Here is a 16,079-nt window from a genome sequence, read left to right on the forward strand (position 1 = left end):
TAATGAGACATAGACTGTAAAATAACCACTGTTAATGTGCACAAGAAAATTAAAGACAAGATTGAGAAACTTAGAGAATTTGAAATGATAACAAAAAGGTAAAAATAACTAAAATATATAGCAGTCAAATTAAGAACTCAATAAATTAACAGATTAGACACACCTGAGGAGAGAATCGGTGAGCTTCAAGATCAGAAGAAAATGTCCATGTGAAAGCAAGGAGAAAAGGCAAGAGATGGCAAAGACATAGAGAATGCAAGTAGAAAGTCTAATACACAGGTATTTGGAATCTCAAAAGCAGATAGCAAATGGAACAGAAGGAATATGAAAAATATTATGCCACATCCCTCTGACATTCTGGTTTCTGATGAGAAACCTACAGTCATTTGAATTGTATTTCCCCTATAGGTAAGTTTTAATTTTATTTATTTATTTATTTTTTCTGGCTGCTTTCAAGAATTTGTCTTGGGCTTCCCTGGTGGCGCAGTGGTTGAGAGTCCGCCTGCCGATGCAGGGGACACGGGTTCGTGTCCTGGTCTGGGAAGATCTCACGTGCCGCGGAGCGGCTAGGCCCGTGAGCCACGGCCGCTGAGCCTGCGAGTCCGGAGCCTGTGCTCCGCAACGGGAGAGGCCACAACAGTGAGAGGCCCGTGTACCACAAAAAAAAAAAAAAAGAATTTGTCTTTAGGCTTCATAAGTTTAATTATGATGTGTCTTGATTTTGATTTCTTGTGACTTATCCTGTTTGGAGTTTGCTCATCATCTTGAATCCATAGGTTTAATCTCTTATCAAATTTGGGAAGTTTTCAGCCATTATTACTTCAAATACTTTTTCAGCCTCACTCTTTCTCCTTTCCTTTTGGGTCTCTGATGACATGAATGTTAAATCTTTTGTTATAGTCTCATAGATTCCTGAGGCTCTGTTCTCTTTCTCTCTCTCTCTCTCTCTTTTTTAAGTCTATTTTTCTCTCTGTTCTTCAAATTGAGTTTTTTTTTTCAGAATAATACTTTATTTAACCATCTGAAAATATGTTCTTTTGGTTTTAAGTCTTGCAAAATGAGTGGTAACTCAAAGATCTGTTCACTATTCTCTGAGTATGTGTGGTTATATGCCTGTGGGTGGACAAATGTCTATGTCTACAGATGCTTTTGCTTTTTATAGTCATTTTAGCCCCACTTCATTAGTATATAAAGTCTTATTATTCTAACAATGCTAAAACCTGAGTTAAATATTCCAAGTCTAACAGTCTCTTCTCCCAATACTGCCTCCCTCCCTCCCCTAAGTCTGCTCCTCAGCTTCCATTAATGCTAGGTCTTTTGATTTTTCCATCTTCCAGTTCTCTGATTCTTCCCTCTGTACCCTTCATTCTTCTGCTGAACCCATCCACAGAGCTTTTTATTTCAGTTACTGAATTTTTAGTTCTCAAATTTCCATTCAGTCCTTCTTTATATCTTCTATCACTTTGCTGAGGCTTTGTATTCTTTTTCATTTGTTTCAAGCATGTTCATAATTGCTCCTTGAAGCATTTTTATCATGGATAATAACTGTCTACTCATTCTCACGTCTCTGTCATCTTTTTGGCATCTATTGATTGAAAATAGTTTGAGATCTTTTGGTTCTTGCTTGGTAGGATAAGTGATTTTTTTTCCCCCTTAGGATGAATGACTTTTTAAGTTGAAACTTGGATATTTCACATGTTATGAGACTCTGGATTTTATTTAAACCCTCTGTTTTGACTGGTTTTTATGACACTGCTCCTGCAGAGGAAAGAAGCATCTTATTACTGCCTGATGGAGGAAGAACTCCAGGTTCCCCACTTGGCCTCCACTGACACCCAAGGAAAAGGTTGATCCTTGTCATTACTGGGCAGGAGCGGATGTTCTGGCTTCCCACATGGTCTTCACTGACACTGCAGTGGAATTGGCCCTTACTGCTGAATAATGGTGAGAGTCCTGATGCTCCACTAGGCCTCCTGTAACATCACCCCAGGAGGAGAGAGAGGGGAACCTTTTTACTGCTGGGTCTGGATTAAAATCTGGGTTCCTACTTGGCCTTCTGTGACACCATCCCAGGAGAGGAGGGGAACTGGGATGCATCACTACAACCTGGAGAAGGCAAACGTTTAGGCTCCTCACTCAGCTTTGCTGCCAATGGGTAGCAGTGGGACCACATTCTTCTCTGTGGTGTTTGGCCTCAGTAGAGCAGTTTCTGTCTAAAAGTTTTATGTCTTGTGAGGCTGCCCCTTTCTTGGTCCTTTGACTAGAGAGAGCAGGCTATTGTAGGGTTGTTGTTTTTTTTTCGTGTGTTCATTGGCACCTCTGACTTGCTGGCTTCTTTGCCTACGAATCTGGGATACATAAGCCAAAAGAAAACTCAAGGAAGTTACCACTGTGTTGTTCCTCGGGTTCTGAGGTCCCTAGTCAGTCTTCTTTCTTCTATCTTTCAGAGTCTTCTTTTGTTTTTTACATAAAGTGTCAGGTTTTTAGTTGCGCTTAGTGAGTGAAATAGTGAAAAGTACATCTACTCTATCTTCCTGGCAGTAGAGGTCTTGCATTCATTTTGTTTCTAAAAACATCGTATGAGAATATTATTTATCTTGATTTCTGAGTTTTGACCCCCTCTTAAATTTGGCAACTCAGGCAAGTGTCTCCCTCACCTTACCCTAGTTCCAGTCCTATTTAGAAGTCATCTTAGAAGCCAAAAAAAAAAAAAAAAAAAGATCCAAAATAAGGCAAGAAATGAGGGAGAAATAACACAGAACAGTAAGACAAACAGAAAACAAATGTTAACAAAATAGATTTAATCTCAAATATATTAGAATTACAATAAAATTAATGGGGGGGGGCACATGAACATTGAGAAGTTAAGGAAAACAGGAATATCCAGAGAGACCAAGGAGAGTTCAGTGAGTTTCATGCTTGCAATAAAAATTTAACAATAAAAGCACAGTGCATGGATCCTAAAGGACCCTTTGACAATATCAGCATTCATGAGTTTCTCCAACTTCCAGGAGAATAGTAACCACTTCCACACCTGGGTGTTATTACATTTCATATTGTTGTTATGCCAAGATGGGACCAGAGCTAAACTTGAACACTCAAGATTTAGCAGCCACTTCAGGCAACAATGCTGAAAAGAAACTTCTAGGTCTGGTGTGTCATCCCCTGCTTAACTTGCTGTCTTCTGTGATTTTTGCTATCCGGCTGCTGTCCTGCCTTCCTCAGCTCCACAGTAATGATTGAGTACTCTCCTAATTTGGAGTTTCCAAGCCAACATTAAAGTTTGACTAGTATAAGAATAAAGGTCACCATCTACAAGTTGGGAAGCAACTAAGTAACTGTCCTCAAGCACATACTGACATCCTGGTTCCAGCATGTTGCCAGAAGGAAGAAAAGGAGGAAATAACCCTAATAATTTGATCAGTTTCTTATTTGTGGCATATGTAAAATATGTGCCGCTCTGAAAAATCTGGGCTTGTTATGATCCTTTTATCAGTTTGCTGTATCTGTGGGCTCACTGGGGACATCCTGGATTTTTAGTTCCTTTGGGCAACCACAAGAAGATTTTTTTCTTTTTCTTTCCTTTTTTTTTTTTTTTTTTTTGCCATGCCACACAGCTTGTGGGATCTTAGTTCCCCGATCAGGGATTGAACCCAGGGCCCAGCAGTGAAAGCACTGAGTCCTAACCACTGGACCACCAGGGAATTCCCAAAGATTTCGTTTTTTGACCCATAAATAACTTTTTAAAAATTTTAGCAGATAGCAAACAGAATATAAACCTTATACTGGGGCATAACAATGAAGACCATGTAATGAAAGCTTACTACGTACCAGGTACTAATGTAGGTGCTCCCCATGTATTATCTCATTTGCTTCCCCTAACAACACTATTTTAAAGATGATGAAATGGAAGGTAAATGAAATTAAACCATTTGCCCAAAGTCACCCCACTATTAAGTTGAACTAAGACTTCAGCCCAGGCTATCTTTCAAACCAAACTCTTAACCACAAGGCTATCTCCTTCCCAATGTTGCCTTAAAACATATACAGGATGGGGCTTCCCTGGTGGCGCAGTGGTTGAGAGTCCGCCTGCCGATGCAGGGGACACGGGTTCCTGCCCCGGTCCGGGAGGATCCCACATGCCGTCGAGCGGCTGGGCCCGTGAGCCATGGCCACTAAGCCTGCGCATCCGGAGCCTGTGCTCCGCAACGGGAGAGGCCACAACAGTGAGAGGCCCGCGTACCACAAAAAAAACAAAAACAAAAACAAAACAACAACAACAACAAAAAAAACATATACAGGAATATGGTAGCCAGAAGTACCCTTTGTTTGTCAACTCTCCTCAAGTTTGAAGAATCCATTTTAACTCCAGAGAACATCTATAAACCTGGTTATTATTAACTGACACAAAATCTGCACCACAGAGAACTGTGTTTTAACACTAACTTCATTCTTATGTCCTCATCCTTATTATTCTTCTAGGTACCTGATTACTAAATGCTTCTGGAGGAAATCACGATGTCTGACAGACTGCTATCACAGAAATTCGAGGTCACCAACTTCTACCAGATCCTGTTGATGCTACTGTGATATTATTATGTTCAAGATCCATTTGAACCCTTTCCATTCTGTGGTAGGCAGCTTCCAAGATTTCTCCCAAAGATCATGCCAAAGATCATGCTAGGACAAGCATACTGCACTTTTTAAAAATTTATTTATTTTTATTTATTTATTTTTGGCTGCGTTGGGTCTTTGTGGCAGTGCGCAGGCTTCTCACTGTGGTGACTTCTCTTGTTGCGGAGCACAGGCTCTAGGTGTGCAGGCTTCAGTAGCTGTGGCATGCGGGCTCAGTAGTTGTGGCTCATGGGCTCTAGAGCGCAGGCTCAGTAGTTGTGACTCACGGGCTTAGTTGCTCCGTGGCATGTGGGATCTTCCCAGACCAGGGCTCGAACCCATGTCCCCTGCATTGGCAGGCGGATTCTTAACCACTGTGCCACCAGGGAAGCCCTGCACTTTGTTTTACTGCACTTCGCAGATACTGTGTTTTTTAAATAACTTGAGGGTTTGTGGCAACCCTGTGTTGTCAGATGATGGTTAGTATTTTTAAAGCAATAAAGTTATTTTAAAATTAAGGTATGTACATTGTTTTCTTAGACATAATGCTATTGCGCACTTAGTAGACTACAGTATAGTGTAAACATAACTTTTGTTTGCATTGGGAAAGCAAAAAATTCATGTGACTCACTTTACTGTGATATTCACTTAATTGCGGTAGTCTAGAACTGAATCTGCAATATCTCCGAGGTGTGCCTGTAGTTCCACCACTGTATGATTACTTTCCTTTGACTGTGGGCTGCACCTGGTGACTTGCTTCTAACAAACAGGATACAGAAAAGTGATGGAATGTCACTTCTGAGATTAGGTTACAAAAAGACTTTGGCTTCAGGCTTCCCTGGTGGCACAGTGGTTAAGAATCCACTTGCCAATGCAGGGGACGTGGGTTCGAGCCGTGGTCCGGGAAGATCCCACATGCCACAGAGCAACTAAGCCTGTGCACCACAACTACTGAGCCTGCACTCTAGAGCCCGCAAGCCACAACTACTGAGCCCACGTGCCACAACTACTGAAGCCTGCGTGCCTAGAGCCCGTGCTCCGCAACCAGAAAAGCCACTGCAATGAGAAGCCCGCACAGCACCATGAAGAGTAGCCCCTGCTCGGCGCTACTAGAGAAAGCCCGCCTGCAGCAATGAAGACCTAATGCAGCCAAAAATAAATAAATAAATATTTTTTTTAATCTATTAAAAAAAAAAGACTTTGGCTTCTGTCTTGCTTGTTCTCTCTTGCTCTGATGGAATCTAGCTGTCAGTCCCTATTGTGAGACCCAAATGGAGGGAGGTGGTATAAAGAAAATTGAAGTCCTCTGTCTAATAGCCCAGGGGAAACTGACCTCTGTCAACAACCACTTAAGAGAACTTGGAAGCAGATTCTGCCCTAGCCAAGAGTTGAGATGAGCCCCAGCAAACATCTTGATTAGAAACTTGTGAGAGACCCTGAAAATCCAGCTAAGTGATATCCTCAGACCCACAGAAATTGTGAAATAACAATATTGTTTTAAGCCACTACATTTTGGGGCAATTTGTTACACAGCCTTAAATAACTAATACATCTCCCAATCTCAAACTTTTCCTCCCCAACACACACACACACACACACACACACACACACACACACACACCTTTCTTCTCCTAATCTTGGCTTTTAGCAGATGACCTGGCCACCTATTTCATAGAGAAAATAGAGGTTTTCAGTTAGACGGGAATTTTCTCAACCTCCTGGAAGCAAATCTACACTCCTAAGAACACCAAATCTATTAATCCTTCCAGTGTTAACAGATGTTCTTCTTCTTATCTAAAGCTGATTCATTCACCTATCCTCTCAACTTCATCTTCTTCAGTCTCTTCCTCTCTTGCACAATTATCCCCTTTTGCTCCTGTATTTTTATCATCTTCCACTGCTGGATTCTTCTCTATCAGCATTTAAGTTGTTTAAGTCTCTCCCATACCAAAACACAAAAACTAAAACTGGCTTGACCTATCACCCTCTACAAGTACTCCTTTCTTTCCTCCCTTATTTTTTAATGAGAGTTCTGTCATTGTCAACTCAACTTATTTTCCTAATTATTCCTTAACCTACTTATTTATTCCTAGACTCCCCCACCCCCCATGGAACATTCCTAATCCTTATTTAACTTGAGCACTTTGGAGCATTTCGCACTGCTGATCATACCCTGTCTTTTGAAACATTGACCTCCTTGAAGTCATACTCCTCTGGTTTTCCTCCTTTCTCCAGCTGCCATACTGTCCTTTCAGGTTCTTTTTTTCCTACTAAACCCATAAACGTTGATACTTCTCAGGGATAAAGTTCTACACCTTCTTCCATTCTGACCCTGTAAGGCCAAGAGAGTCCAAATTCAAATGCTTTCAGAAAAAGGCAAGTAAAAATGAATGATATGTACTGGGTGTAAGACACTAAAAAGTGATGGGGGCTATGGTGAACTAGATAGTTCAAATCCCATTTAGAGATGGCAATCTCTATTTGGCTTAATCCAATTGTTATTTTATAGGCAAGTAGCCGTCTAGACTGGAATTTCTAAAATGCCTATTTCTAGGTGCAATTTCTTAGTCTTAAAAACACTCTGTGAATAATAATGATAATATTAAACCACCAGCAGTCCAATTTAACCTACAAGCTGCTAGTCTCTCATCCCTGCAGATTCTCCTAAAACAATCTCATCTATTTCCATGGCTTCAATATCCACTTTATGCTAAATTTTTCCAAATCTCTAAGGTTGACTCTCTCCTCCATGCTCTATACGGATCCATATATAGTTGCCTTTTTTTTTTTTTTTTTTTGACTGCACCACACGGCTTGTAGGATCTTAGTTCCCTGGACCAGGGACTGAACCCCTGCAGCGGAAGCACAGAGTCCTAACCACTGGACCACCAGGCAATTCCCTCTATCACTTTTCTAATCCCATTCGCCACCATGGTTTCATCTAGATTACTGACAGCCTCCCAACTGGTCTCTACTTCTATTTTGTCCCATTTAATCTATTATCCGTAGAATTCTCTTTAAAAAGTAAAATTTACTATGTCACTATCCTGTTCAACCTCCAAGACTTTCCTTTGTGATAAGAAAATCTAACATCTTTAACACTGTTTCCAAGGCCCCTGTGGGTCTGCCCAGCAACATTCCTTCAGTTCTCGGAATGCTATAATCTTGGTGTCTCTGCAGGTTCTTGGCTAAGAACACTCAGACTTCATATTGCTTCTTATAGGTCACTAGTTTTCCTTGACCTCCAGATTGTCCTGTTCTTCACATCTTATAACACTCAGCAGTCAGCACCGAGTCAATTCACTGTTCAGAATGTCTATTTACTCCATCATACTAAGATTGGGAAGGCAGAAACCACATAGGCCTTGTTCACCATCGGAATTCCCAGTCCCTTAAACAGCGCCTAGCGCAACGCTGGCTCTCAATAAATGTCGGTTGAAATAATGATTACATTTACTCTTGCAGACAGCTATTTAAATCCTTCCCTAATCCCTAATCCTGGGATTCCGGGAAGATGGCGGAAGAGTAAGACGCGGAGATCACCTTCCTCCCCACAGATAGACCAGAAATACATCTACACGTGGAACAACTCCTACAGAACACCTACTGAACGCTGGCAGAAAACCTCAGACCTCCCAAAAGGCAAGAACCCCCCCCCCCCCCCCCCCCCCCCGCCACGTACCTGGGTAGGGCAAAAGAAGAAAGAATAAACAGAGACAAAAGGATAGGGACGGGACCTGCACCAGTGGGAGGGAGCTGTGAAGGAGGAAAAGTTTCCACACACTAGGAAGCCCCTTCGCGGGCGGAGACTGCGGGTGGCGGAGGGGGGAGATTCGAAGCCGCAGAGGAGAGCACAGCAACAGGGTGCGGAGGGCAAAGCGGAGAGATTCCCCGCACAGAGGATCGGTGCCGACCAGCACTCACCAGCCTGAGAGGCTTGTCTGCTCACCCGCCGGGGTGGGTGGGGCTGGGAGCTGAGGCTCAGGCTTCAGGTTGGAGCGCAGGGAGAGGACTGGGGTTGGCGGAGTGAACACAGCCTGCAGGGGGTTAGTGCGCCACGGCTAGCCAAGAGGGAGTCCGGGGAAAAGTCTGGACCTGCCGAAGAGGCAGGAGACTTCTTCCCTCTTTGTTTCCTGGCGCGCGAGGAGAGGGGATTAAGAGCGCTGCTTAAAGGAGCTCCAGAGACGGGCACGAGCCGCGCTAACAGCGCGGACCCCAGAGAGGGACATGAGACGCTAAGGCTGCTGCTGCCGCCACCAAGAAGCCTGTGTGCGAGCACAGGTCACTATCCACACCCTGCTTCCGGGGAGCCTGTGCAGCCCGCCACTGCCAGGGTCCCTGGATTCAGGGACAACTCCCCCGGGGGAACGCATGGCGTGCCTCAGGCTGCTGCAATGTCATGCTGGCCTCTGCTGCCGCAGGCTCGTCCTGAGTGAGCCACAGTCCCCGAATCAGCGGCTCCTTTAACCCCTTCCTGTCTGAGGGAAGAACAGACGCCCTCCAGGGACCTATACGCAGAGGCGGGGCCAAATCCAAAGCTGAGCCCCTGGGAGCTGTGCGAACAAAGAAGAGAAAGGGAAATCTCTCCCAGCAGCCTCAGAAGCAGTGGATTAAAGCTCCACAGTCAACTTGATGTACCCTGCATCTGTGGAATACCTGAATAGACAACAAATCATCCCAAATTAAGGAGGTGGACTTTGAGAGCAAAATTTGTGATTTTTTTCCCCTTTTCCTCTTTTTGTGAGTGTGTATGTGTATGCTTCTGTGTGAGATTTTGTTTGTATAGCTTTGCTTCCACCATTGGTCCTAGGGTTCTATCCGTCCGTTTTTGTTTTTTTTTTTTAATTTTTTTCTTAATAATTATTTTTTATATTAATAACTTTATTATATTTTATCTTACTTTATTTTATTTTACTTTATTTTCTTTTTTCCTTCCTCCCTCCCTCCCTCCTTTCTTTCTTTTCTTTCTTTCTTTCTTTCTTTCTTTCTTTCTTTCTTTCTTTCTTTCTTCTATTGATTCTTTCTTTCTACTTTTTCTCCCTTTTATTCTGAGCCATGTGGATGAAAGGCTCTTGGCGCTGCAGCCAGGAGTCACTGCTGTGCCTCTGAGGTGGGAGAGCCAACTTCAGGACACTGGTCCACAAGAGACCTCCCAGCTCCACATAATATCAAACGGCGAAAATCTCTCAGAGATCTCCATCTCAACACCAGCACCCAGCTTCACTCAACGACCAGCAAGCTACAGTGCTGGACATCCTATGCCAAACAACTAGCAAGACAGGAACACAACATCACCCATTAGCAGAGAGGCTGCCTAAAATCATAATAAGGCCACAGACACCCCAAAACACACCACCAGACATGGACCTGCCCACCAGAAAGATAAGATCCAGCCTCATCCACCAGAACACAGGCACTAGTCCCCTCCACCAGGAAGCCTACACAACCCACTGAACCAAACTTAGCCACTGGGAACAGACACCAAAAACAACGGGAAGTACGAACCTGCGGCCTGCAAAAAGGAGACCCCAAACACAGTAAGATAAGCAAAATGAGAAGACAGAAAAACAAACAGCAGATGAAGGAGCAAGATAAAAACCCACCAGACCTAACAAATGAAGAGGAAATAGGCAGTCTACCTGAAAGAGAATTCAGAATAATGATAGTAAATATGATCCAAAATCTTGGAAATAGAGAAAATGCAAGAAACATTTAACAAGGACCTAGAAGAACTAAAGATGAAACAAACAATGATGAACAACACAATAAATGAAATTAAAAATACTCTAGAAGGGATCAATAGCAGAATAACTGAGGCAGAAGAACGGCTAAGTGACCTGGAAGATAAAATAGTGGAAATAACTACTGCAGAGCAGAATAAAGAAAAAAGAATGAAAAGAACTGAGGACAGTCTCAGGGACCTCTGGGACAACATCAAACACACCAACATTCAAATTATAGAGGTTCCAGAAGAAGAAGAGAAAAAGAAAGGGACTGAGAAAATATTTGAAGAGATTATAGTTGAAAACTTCCCTAATATGGAAAAGGAAATAGTTAATCAAGTCCAGGAAGCACAGAGAGTCCCATACAGGATTAATCCAAGGAGAAATACGCCAAGACACATATTAATCAAACTGTCAAAAATTAAGTACAAAGAAAACATTAAAAGCAGCAAGGGAAAAACAACAAATAACACACAAGGGAATCCCCATAAGGTTAACCGCTGATCTTTCAGCAGAAACTCTGCAAGCCAGAAGGGACTGGCAGGACATATTTAAAGTGATGAAGGAGAAAAACCTGCAACCAAGATTACTCCACCCAGCAAGGATCTCATTCAGATTTGATGGAGAAATTAAAACCTTTACAGACAAGTAAAAGCTGAGAGAGTTCAGCACCACCAAACCAGCTTTACAACAACTGCTAAAGGAACTTCTCTAAGCAAGAAACACAAGAGAAGGAAAAGACCTACAATAACGAACCCAAAACAATTAAGAAAATGGGAATAGGAATATACATATCGATAATTACCTTAAATGTAAATGGACTAAATGCTCCCACCAAAAGACACAGATTGGCTGAATGGATACAAAAACAAGACCCATATATTTGCTGTCTACAAGAGACCCACTTCAGACCTAGAGACACATACAGACTGAAAGTAAGGGGATGGAAAAAGATATTTCATGTAAATGGAAACCAAAAGAAAGCTGGAGTAGCAATTCTCATATCAGACAAAATAGACTTTAAAATAAAGACTATTAGAAGAGACAAAGAAGGACACTACATAATGATCAAGGGACTGATCCAAGAAGAAGATATAACAATTGTAAATATTTATGCACCCAACATAGGAGCACCTCAATACAGAAGGCTAATACTAACAGCCATAAAAGGGAAAATCGACAGTAACACATTCATAGTAGGGGACTTTAACACCCCACTTTCACCAATGGACAGATCATCCAAAATGAAACTAAATAAGGAAACACAAGCTTTAAATGATACATTAAACAAGATAGACTTAATTGATATTTATAGGACATTCCATCCAAAAACAGCAGAATACACATTTTTCTCAAGTGCTCATGGAACATTCTCCAGGATAGATCATATCTTGGGTCACAAATCAAGCCTTGGTAAATTTAAGAAAATTGAAATTGTATCAAGTATATTTTCTGAGCACAACGCTATTAGACTAGATATCAATTACAAGAAAAGATCTGTAAAAAATACAAACACATGGAGGCTAAACAATACACTACTTAATAACGAAGTGATCACTGAAGAAATCAAAGAGGAAATCAAAACATACCTAGAAACAAATGACAATGGAGACATGACGACCCAAAAATCTATGGGATGCAGCAAAAGCAGTTCTAAGAGGGAAGTTTATAGCAATACAATCCTACCTTAAGAAACAGAGAACATCTTGAATAAACAACCTAACCTTGCACATAAAGCAATTAGAGAAAGAAGAACAAAAAAACCCCAAAGTTAGCAGAAGGAAAGAAATCATAAAAATCAGATCAGAAATAAATGAAAAAGAAATGAAGCAAACGATAGCAAAGATCAATAAAACTAAAAGCTGGTTCTTTGAGAAGAGAAACAAAATTGATAAACCATTAGCCAGACTCATCAAGAAAAAAGGGAGAAGACTCAAATCAATAGAATTAGAAACGAAAAAGGAGAAGTAACAGCTGACACTGCAGAAATACAAAAGATCATGAGAGATTACTACAAGCAACTCTATGCTAATAAAATGGACAACCTGGAAGAAATGGACAAATTCTTAGAAATGCACAACCTGCCAAGACTGAATCAGGAAGAAACAGAAAATATGAACAGGCCAATCACAAGCACTGAAATTGAAACTGTGATTAAAAATCTTCCAACAAACAAAAGCCCAGGACCAGATGGCTTCACAGGCGAATTCTATCAAACATTTAGAGAAGAGCTAACACCTATCCTTCTCAAACTCTTCCAAACTATAGCAGAGGGAGGAACACTCCCAAACTCATTCTACGAGGCCACCATCACCCTGATACCAAAACCAGACAAGGATGTCACAAAGAAAGAAAACTACAGGCCAATATCACTGATGAACATAGATACAAAAATCCTCAACAAAATACTAGCAAACAGAAGCCAACAGCACATTAAACGGATCATACACCATGATCAAGTGGGGTTTATTCCAGGAATGCAAGTATTCGTCAATATATGCAAATCAGTCAACGTGATACACCATATTAAGAAATTGAAGGAGAAAAACCATATGATCATCTCAATAGATGCAGAGGAAGCTTTCGACAAAATTCAACACCCATTTATGATAAAAAACCCTGCAGAAAGTAGGCATAGAGGGAACTTTCCTCAACATAATAAAGGCCATATATGACAAACCCACAGCCAATATCGTCCTCAATGGTGAAAAACTGAAAGCATTTCCACTAAGATCAGGAACAAGACAAGGTTGCCCACTCTCACCACTATTATTCAACATAGTTTTGGAAGTTTTAGCCACAGCAATCAGAGAAGAAAAGGAAATAAAAGGAATCCAAATCGGAAAAGAAGTAAAGCTGTCACTGTTTGCAGATGACATGATCCTATACATAGAGAACCCTAAAGATGCTACCAGAAATCTACTAGAGCTAATCAATGAATTTGGTAAAGTGGCAGGATACAAAATTAATGCACAGAAATCTCTGGCATTCCTATATACTAATGATGAAAAATCTGAAAGTGAAATCAAGAAAACACTCCCATTTACCATTGCAACAAAAAGAATAAAATATCTAGGAATAAACCTACCTAAGGAGACAAAAGACCTGTATGCAGAAAATTATAAGACACTGATGAAAGAAATTAAAGATGATACAAATAGATGGAGAGATATACCATGTTCTTGGATTGGAAGAATCAACATTGTGAAAATGACTCTACTACCCAAAGCAATCTATAGATTCAATGCAATCCCTATCAAACTACCACTGGCATTTTTCACAGAACTAGAACAAAAAATTTTGCAATTTGTATGGAAACACAAAAGACCCCGAATAGCCAAAGCAATCTTGAGAACGAAAGAAGGAACTGGAGGAATCGGGCTCCCTGACTTCAGACTATACTACAAAGCTACAGTTATCCAGACGGTATGGTACTGGCACAAAAACAGAAAGATAGATCAATGGAACAGGATAGAAAGCCCAGAGATAAACCCATGCACATATGGACACCTTATCTTTGATAAAGGTGGCAGTAATGTACAGTGGAGAAAGGACAGCCTCTTCAATAAGTGGTGCTGGGAAAACTGGACAGGTACATGTAAAAGTATGAGATTAGATCACTCCCTAACACCATACACAAAAATAAGCTCAAAATGGATTAAAGACCTAAATGTAAGGCCAGAAACTATCAAACTCTTAGAGGAAAACATAGGCAGAACACTCTATGACATAAATCACAGCAAGATCCTTTCTGACCCACCTCCTAGAGTAATGGAAATAAAAACAAAAATAAACAAATGGGACCTAATGAAACTTCAAAGCTTTTGCACAGCAAAGGAAACCATAAACAAGACCAAAAGACAACCCTCAGAATGGGAGAAAATATTTGCAAATGAAGCAACCGACAAAGGATTAATCTCCAAAATTTACAAGCAGCTCATGCAACTCAATAACAAGAAAACAAACAACCCAATCCAAAAATGGGCAGAAGACCTAAATAGACATTTCTCCAAAGAAGATATACAGACTGCCAACAAACACATGAAAGAATGCTCAACATCATTAATCATTAGAGAAATGCAAATCAAAACTACAATGAGATATCATCTCACACCAGTCAGAATGGCCATCATCAAAAAATCTAGAAACAATAAATGCTGGAGAGGGTGTGGAGAAAAGGGAACACTCTTGCACTGTTGGTGGGAATGTGAATTGGTTCAGCCACTATGGAGAACAGTATGGAGGTTCCTTAAAAAACTACAAATAGAACTACCATATGACCCAGCAATCCCACTACTGGGCATATACCCTGAGAAAACCAAAATTCAAAAAGAGTCATGTACCAAAATGTTCATTGCAGCTCTATTTACAATAGCCCAGAGATGGAAACAACCTAAGTGCCCATCATCGGATGAATGGATAAAGAAGATGTGGCACATATATACAATGGAATATTACTCAGCCATAAAAAGAAACGAAATTCAGCTATTTGTAATGAGGTGGATAGACCTAGAGTCTGTCATACAGAGTGAAGTAAGTCAGAAAGAAAAAGACAAATACCGTATGCTAACACATATATATGGAATTTAAGAAAAAAAAATGTCATGAAGAACCTAGGGGTAAAGCAGGAATAAAGATGCAGACCTCCTAGAGAACGGACTTGAGGTTATGGGGAGGGGGAAGGGTGAGCTGTGACAGGGCGAGAGAGAGTCATGGACATATACACACTAACAAACATAAGGTAGATAGCTAGTGGGAAGCAGCCGCATGGCACAGGGATATTGGCTCGGTGCTTTGTGACTGCCTGGAGGGGTGGGATAGGGAGGGTGGGAGGGAGGGAGACGCAAGAGGGAAGAGATATGGGAACATATGTATATGTATAACTGATTCACTTTGTTATAAAGCAGAAACTAACACACCATTGTAAAGCAATTATACTCCAATAAAGATGTAAAAAAAAATTCCCTAATCCTAATGTTTCTTTTGAGAGAATAGAATAAGTAAGTCTTGACTATCTCATTCTCACAAAGCCAATTTCAGAGGAATGAATGAATGACCCAGTCACGTGAGGCTGATTATGGGTCACTGGCCATTCTAAGCGCGGGGGTTGGGGAATGGAGAGCTGCAGTAATAGCACCATGCGTAAATAATCTTGCAGCTACAGGTCCTAAGCCCAGCAAACACGTGCTGCCCGCCGAGCACGGAGAGGGCGGGCACCCGGGAGGAAGATCCTAGGCGGCCGGAACGTGCTCGCGCCCGTGGCCGCCGCCGCCCGCGCCGCGGCCGTTCGGGTCTCGGAGCGAGCCCACGTGCGCCGGCCGGACCCAAGCAGAGGGAGCGCCCGGGCACTCGCGAGGAAATGGCGGGCGAGGCGCTGTTCAGGGTTAGGGAAAAGTGTGGGGCGAGTTACGCCCCGAGAGGGGAGAGTAGAGAAGGTAAGGCTTTCGGGACGGAAAGGAGAGAGGAAGGATCGTGAGCTAGGTAAGGCGTCCCGACCTAGGCTTTGGGAGGAAAGGGGGCGGGGGGGGGGGGGGGCAGCGGTATAAAGGTACACCTGAAACTGGCTGCGGGTTTATTCTAAGGTCCGGGTCGGAAGTGCTCACACCTGGAGTCTGGCGCGGGTGGGTGGAAGGTGGAGCCCCACCCAGACAAAGGCAGGCCCGCAACCGGCCCAATCCCACCACAGCTCGCCTTCCTCCTCCCAGCGCGGGCGGCCTGCCTTTCTCGAGCGCCAAATCCCCT

At 42.1% G+C, this 16,079-nt stretch overlaps 1 protein-coding gene across 1 annotated transcript in view; it reads left to right on the forward strand.

Annotated features, from left to right (window-relative positions):
• The first annotated feature begins 15,515 nt into the window (after nucleotides 1-15,515).
• The window catches only part of ZNF131 (zinc finger protein 131), a 33,034-nt gene continuing 32,470 nt past the window's right edge, over nucleotides 15,516-16,079 (forward strand). Inside the window, exon 1 of the mRNA XM_079918195.1 lies at nucleotides 15,516-15,818. The gene's annotated coding sequence lies outside the window, so the exon portion shown is untranslated. The remainder of the gene's footprint in view (nucleotides 15,819-16,079) is intronic.

Source organism: Stenella coeruleoalba, assembly GCF_951394435.1.
Source record: "Stenella coeruleoalba genome assembly, chromosome: 3".
Lineage (NCBI taxonomy): Eukaryota > Metazoa > Chordata > Mammalia > Artiodactyla > Delphinidae > Stenella > Stenella coeruleoalba.